Here is a 7,438-nt window from a genome sequence, read left to right as displayed (position 1 = left end):
GGGTTGTGCTCACAGCCCAACACCGTGCGGGACGCTTGGCATTTGCCAGAGAACACCAGGATTGGCAAATTCGCCACTGGCGCCCTGTGCTCTTCACAGATGAAAGCAGGTTCACACTGAGCACATGTGACAGACGTGACAGAGTCTGGAGACGCCGTGGAGAGCGATCTGCTGCCTGCAACATCCTTCAGCATGACCGGTTTGGCAGTGGGCCAGTAATGGTACTGTAATGGTACAATACTGAGCCTCATTTTGACTTGTTTTAAGGACATTACATCAAAGTTGGATCAGCTGGATTATAGTGTTTTTCCACTTTAATTTTGTGTGTGACTCCAAATCCAGGCCTCCATTGGTTAATAAATTTGATTTCCATTGATGATTTTTGTGTGATTTTGTTGTCAGCACATTCAACTTTGTACAGAACAAAGTATTCAATGAGAATATGTAACATTAATGTACATATCTTCTGAATAAAACCTATTGCTTTCTGTGGTTTACTGTGTATGCTTTCCATTTTTGATTCAACTTCCTTGTTGAATTTTTCTCCAGCTGTCATGGTCCTGGGCTGTGCCCAGTGTTTTTGTGTTTCTGGTTCAGGTTTATCAAGTTCTGGTGTCTTAGTCTTGGTGTCCACTTCCTGTTTTATTTTGGTATAGTCTTGATTTTTGTGCAGTGTGTTTAGTTATGTTTCCCCTTGTCTCATCAGTGTGATTGTGTTCAACTGTGTTACCTGCTGTTTCCACTTTCCCTCGTTATTCCCAGGTGAATTTAAGTCCTGTGTTTCATCTGCTTGTTGTCGTGTCGTTGGTGTTGTTATGTTGGAGTGTTTGTGCGTTGTCTCGCTTGGTTTTGACTCATGCTCTTTGTCTGGCTCTCCCATGGATTTTTGTATTTTGTTTTTCTGTTTTATTTACAATAAACATCTTTTAAATTATGTTTGTATCCGGTGTCCTGCATCTGGGTCCATCTCTGCCTGTCACACCGCCCGACATGACACCAGCACCTTTGGCTGGTTTCCCTACCTGCTGTGTGTCATCCATGTAGCAAAATATTAATGATTAACCAAGTGTTGTGGATGGATCGTTCTCTTTGCAGAAATTTGGTCCATTTTTGGTGTCCCCTTCTTATTGAGAACAATTTAACCCTCATGTTACATCTTACCTGTGCTAAAGTGGCTATAGCTCTACAGCTAGCCACCACGTAGCACACCATGATATCTCAGCTCTCCCAATTTAAACAACCCTCCAAATGTTGCTGCTATTTAGTTTTGTAACTTTGTTCACATCCAAACAGTACTAGAAATACTTAAGTCAGAATGTGGTATATTATCTCTAGATGGAAACTGCAGCTAACTTTCAGCTAGTCTAACCCCAGTGTTAATTTTGACAGCAAATTTTGATTTAGTTTTAGTCATCCATCCATCCATCCATTCTCTTCCACCGGGTCGCGGGGGCAGGAGCCTAAGCAGAGAAGCCCAGGCTCATCCGGGGGGACCCCAAGGCGTTCCCAGGCCAGCCGAGAGATATAATCTCTCCAGCGTGTCCTGGGTCTACCACGGGGCCTCCTCCCGGTGGGACGTGCCCGGAACACCTCACCCAAGAGGCGGCCAGGAGGCATCCTAATCAGATGTCCGAGCCACCTCAACTGGCTCCTTTCAATGTGGAGGAGCAGTGGCTCTACTCTGAGCCCCTCCCAGATGGCCGCACTCCTCACCTTATCTCTAAGGGAGAGGCCAGCCACCCTTCGAAGGAAACTTGTTTCTGCCGCTTGTATTCGCAATCTTATTAGTTAGTTTTAGTCATAATTTAGTCATGTGAATAGTTTTAGTTTTAGTCTAGTTTTAGTCAACGAAATTATCGTAAGAATATAGTCGACTAAATCTACAGTCGATTTAGTCGACTAAAATATAAAGGGTGTAAAATGTAAATGCTTTTTCTTCAGTTCCCTTGAATTAGTTATTATACACACTTACACAAAATTAAACATTTATTAAAAGTTATGGAATATTATTAATAATATTAACATTAGTGTTTCACCTGCTTCCCACACACCTGATCATTAACACCACCTTACTGAGATAATCCGAGCGTTTTACAGCAGGACGCTCTGAAAGGTACAGGGCAGTGTTCAGGACTAAGATTAGGAAAGGCTAATCCACCGCGGTGTGGAGATTTTCTCTAAACACAAACGCTAAACTGGGAAAAACACTTTACCCTGCATGACATTAAAATGCTGACCTTTACATGGAGATCTGGGTGACTGGTTTGCAGATGTTGTTTGCAGATTTGTTGTGTTTTTACCCGAGATAGTCGCCCCACATGGTTTACACATCGTTTTGTTTGTCACGACGTCAAAGGACAAATGTGTCCACACATCGGGTCTTCTCTTTCTCTCTGCTGACATTGTTTACATAACTTAGTTCTATCGGAAGGAACGACCAATCACAGTTTGTCCTTCCCGGGTTTAGAGCAAATTTGCGCAACTGTGCGTTTGATTGGATGTTTTCCTAACTTGTCCCGCCCTATCACAAAATTAAATCAGTTCTGATTGGATTTCATCCCCACCAAACATTTTCATCTCGTTTTCATTCGTTGATGAAAGCGTCAGTTAATGTCGTTATTGTTTTTATCCTTTTAGGTAGTTTTTGTTTAGTTATCGTCTCGTTATCGTCATGAAAAAAAGAGTCGTTGACGAAAACTATGACGAAAATATTTCGTCAATGAAGTTAACACTGTCTAACCCTTATAAATCCTCTTTTTTATGGATGCCCTGACTTTAAACTTTGATGTAACACTTGGGAGAACAACCACACTGTTTGTTTTATTTAGTGTTTGTTTTCTTTTGGGAACCAAAGATGAATTTGGCCCCAGAAATGGTTAATGATGTCATAATTAATAAGCAGACAGATAGGTGACGTATTTCCCACTAGCTGGAAGTTATAGTGTAGTTACACTCATACAAACATACCAGCTTAGAAACTGTTTATCAAACATCAAACATGCAAGCAAACTGGACCAGAGTTGGCTTTGAAGCAGACTCAGTGATGTACATGTGGTCTCTGACTGTTTGCTGCAAAACAGATTGTTGGCTTTCATACGAGCCTCGATTAACCAAAGCAAACTGCAGCGAGTTCACCTCAGCAGAGAACTGCCAGCACCAAGAGTGTGTAAGTGGGACAAGATGAATACAAGCTGTTGGCAAAACTGCAGTAGAGCTGGTTGAACTGCAACCAGATACACACACACACACACACACACACACACACACACACACACACACACACACACACACACACACACACACACACACACACACACACACACACACACACAATAATTAATTATTATAAAATTACTGTAAGCAATATTTTAGGCACATCAAGCCAAACGCAGACAGACAGATCACTACCTTGTTAAAGGAATTACATCATTGCTATTATTACTCCAGGTGTGTTATTACTATATCAGTTACCATAGGAATAGTCAGGAGAAATTCCTGCAGCTGCAGACATGTTTTTGAGTTTTTTCCTTGTTAGAAATTGAAAAATAATAAACAAAACATTTAACCACTTGTCTTTTTTTCCTTAGTTTACACCACTTTGAAATGTTCTACAGTTATTCAGCAGTTCAGTCACACACTATTGTTTGTGAGTGTTTTGTTGGCACTAAAATTAAAAATAAAGACCTGTGCGTGTTGTGTGAAAAGGTCAGAGACATTAGTCAGATTGGCTCAGAGACAAGAGAGAAAATATTCCCTTCAAACATGAAACTGTGCAGCAGCCAAAGTCAACAATTCTGCTATGTTGTTCGCCCTGTCGGAGACAAACGGCTCCTCCAACAGCAGCTTACGCATTCACATCCGGGCTCATCAGAAGCATGGTTTCCCTCTGACGGTGAACGACCTGACAGGACAAAGGCTTCTTAAACCTACTCACTATAAAACACCTGAAAAAGACATTAACACACCCATAAAGAGATTAAAAAATGATCAATCATAAAAAATGACTGCAAAGTAACAGCAGAACAACAACAAATGATCACAGATGAATGTAAAAATGATGCAGAGAGACCTAAAACCAGTGCCAAGCCAGCAAATACAAACCATAGCGTTCTCCAATCCATCAATCCATTAATTAACTGCTTATCCAACCCCAAATGGCATTGCAGCTGGAGTGGATCCTTACAGTCACAGGAAGAGACAGCCTGCCAATCGATCACACAGACAGCCATTCAAGCTAACATCCACACCTACAACCACCTTTGGAATCACCTTCTGTGGGAGCAAACCTGAGCAGCATCTTCCTATTAATGTTCATTTACAATGTACATAACCTGAAGAAAACAAAGTGCCTGATTTAGCCATAATATGTATAATGGCTTGTGAATGGGGTGGTACCTTCTAAAGTACTGCTGTTGTACCCTTGACTAGGTACTTACTGTACATTGTGTACCTCAGTTTGGTTTGGTAGCCTGACTGTGGCAAATAAGAAGAAATTAGACGGGACTGTTAGAACTGGAGGAAAAATCGTTGGCCGACAACAAATCTGTCTGGATATCCTGTATCGGCGTGCTGTCTTAAGGAAAGCTGGTCTATTGTTCTGACCGAGAGCAGCCTCTTTATTCTGATTTTGAATGGATGCCCTCCAGACGATGTTACAGGCTGCCCTTAGCCAGTAAAAAGGCGTATAAAGGATCATTTGTGCCAAATGCAATTAGTATACGGAATAATATGATGTAGTGTCTTTTAATAGTCTTATTGGAGTTTTTATGTATTTATGTGATTGTATATGTATGAATGTGTGTTGATGATTATCATTGGTGGTGAACCGAAGACAATTTTCCACTAATGTGGACAATAAAGTTATTCTTGATTCATTGTAGTTTGTACCTTATGGAGACCAGTCTTTAACCTGTGACGATAACAGTACAAAATATTATCTTTAAAGAAGGTGCAGAACAGGGTATCCATGACAAATATGTAGCTACCTTGAGGTCAAATAACAACAGAGCACTTCGCTCTCAGACTGCTGGCTTACTTGTGGTTCCTCGGATACTTAAGAGCAGAGGTGGGAAGTAACGAAGTACAAATACTTCGTTACTGTACTTAAGTAGATTTTTTAGGTATCTGTACTTTACTTGAGTATTTATTTTTCTGAGTACTTTTTACTTTTACTCCCTACATTTTTACACAAGTATCGGTACTTTCTACTTCTTACATTTTCAAAACAGACTCGTTACTTTTTAACACGTCAGGGAGAAGTTTGCGTTTCCGGTCAGTGCGCCGTCAGTCATCAAGCGATCTGAGCCTAAACGGAGGAATATTAACATATAAGAGACAATCATACTGGCGTATCCTCCATCATCAGGGCTTATCGGGTACAAAGGGATTAAATACACAAACCCATGTAATTAATGTCTCATTTATAGCGCTATAATCAGGGGTCACAGCGGGCCGGACCGAATCCGTAAGTTATGCTCGCGGGACATAAACAGCTTAGCTAGCGCTACTGAAGAGGAGCGAGCATGAAGGGAGTAACGTTTGGCAGGTAAATGCAACGTTTCTAAATGCTCAACAAATATCAGCAAACACACAAAGTGTGTGCAGTTTGTCACACAGTGTGTCTGCTAGCTAAAAGAAGAGCTGCTGTATTTCAGGGAGAGCAAAGAGAGAGAAGTTCACTCAGAGATGGAGAAAGAGGACAGGAGAGGAAGAAGAGAGGTTAGATTAAAGGTAAGGACTGGAAAAGAAACTGAAGTATGCTGACTTTGTGTAATTCAAAGATTCTATGAAAATACTGCAGTTTAGTGTTTAATAAATAGGTTAGCTTGTTGTACTGTATTTACAGTAAAGCTCTGTGTTGGTGCACTTTGTGTTCATGGTCAGAGTTACAGGTTACATCAGTGCAGCAGAGATGAGTCTGAATCAAAGCTGCTGATGCTGAGATTCATTCATTGAATCCAACATTTCTACAGCCTGTATGCTGTCAGTGTAGGGGATGGAGATCAGCTCAGATAGCTGTGAAATACTGGGTTACATCTTTGTGAGTTCACTTCATCCACACAGAGCAGTAAACCTCAGAGCAGCAGCAGCAGGTCAGCTGGTCACAGCCTGCACAGCAACATCATTTACTGCAGCTACAATAGAAAGCTGTGATTCTTCTCCCCATGCAGAGCCACTACAGCTGATCTTAGGGTTCCTCCAGCTTCTGAATCCCACTGTAACCCCTGAGTATCCTCATGTTTGTGTTTAGGTGGCGACACAGTCACCCTCTACTATGGAGGACACAGAGAACAGAGCTGTGTTTAAATTCCCTTTCACAGTTTGTGATTCAAGCTGAGTACATTCATTAGAATTAAAATTTAGATTGGAATAACGTTTGTGTTCTCATGTATTATTTTATATCATTACAATAATATATAATAAGGTTCAGTTAGCTTTACACAAAAATAGCAGGTAGAAACGTCCTCCAAAGAGCTACTTTTACTTTCTTACTTTGAGTACATTTCAGAGCCTGTACTTTTTTACTTTTACTTAAGTAAAGAAGTTGAACCAGTACTTCGACTTTTACCAAAGTATTTTTTAACACAAGTACTTGTACTTCTACTTAAGTACAGAATGTCAGTACTTTTGCCACCTCTGCTTAAGAGTAGAATGGGAGGCAGAGCCTTCAGCTTTCAGGCTCCTCTTTTGTGGAACCAGCTTCCAGCTTGGATTCAGGAGACAGACACCCTCTCTATTTTTAAGATTAGGCTTAAAACTTTCCTTTTTGATCAAGCTTATAGTTAGGGCTGGATCAGGTGACCCTGAACCCTCCCTTAGTTATGCTGCTATAGGCCTAGGCTGCTGGGGGGTTCCCATAATGCACTTTTTCTTTTCATTCACCTTATTTACTTTACTCCACTCTGTATTTAATCATTGATTATTATTGATCTCTGTCTCCCTCCCCTCAGCCCCAACCAGTGACAGCAGATGACTGCCCCTCCCTGAGCCTGGTTCTGCTGGAGGTTTCCACTGTCACCAAGTGCTGCTCATAGGGGGTCATTTTGGCTGTTGGGTTTTCTCTGTATTATTGTAGGGTCTTTACCCACAATGCAAAGCGCCTTGAGGCGACTGTTTGTTGTGATTTGGCGCTATATAAATACAATTGAATTGGACTGAATTAATTAGTCTTAGAAGGAAAATTGGGGTAGATTGTACCCGTAAGAACAAAAACTTACTTTCACTGTGCCCCTCTGTTTCTGAAAGTGAACAGTCTGGTGACAATGTTATATTCAAAAACACAAAATTTACACTCAAATTGAAAAAATTTTAAAAGATAAACTGCAATGACAACATTTATGGGACTTAATGTGTGTAAATTTTGAAAATTTTCCTGTTTAGCATATGATGAAAAAACAAAAACAAACAGCTGAGTCACCAAGGTTAAGCTAGTCTGAGG

Source organism: Archocentrus centrarchus, chromosome 2, assembly GCF_007364275.1.
Source record: "Archocentrus centrarchus isolate MPI-CPG fArcCen1 chromosome 2, fArcCen1, whole genome shotgun sequence".
Lineage (NCBI taxonomy): Eukaryota > Metazoa > Chordata > Actinopteri > Cichliformes > Cichlidae > Archocentrus > Archocentrus centrarchus.
This window is presented reverse-complemented; position numbering follows the sequence as displayed.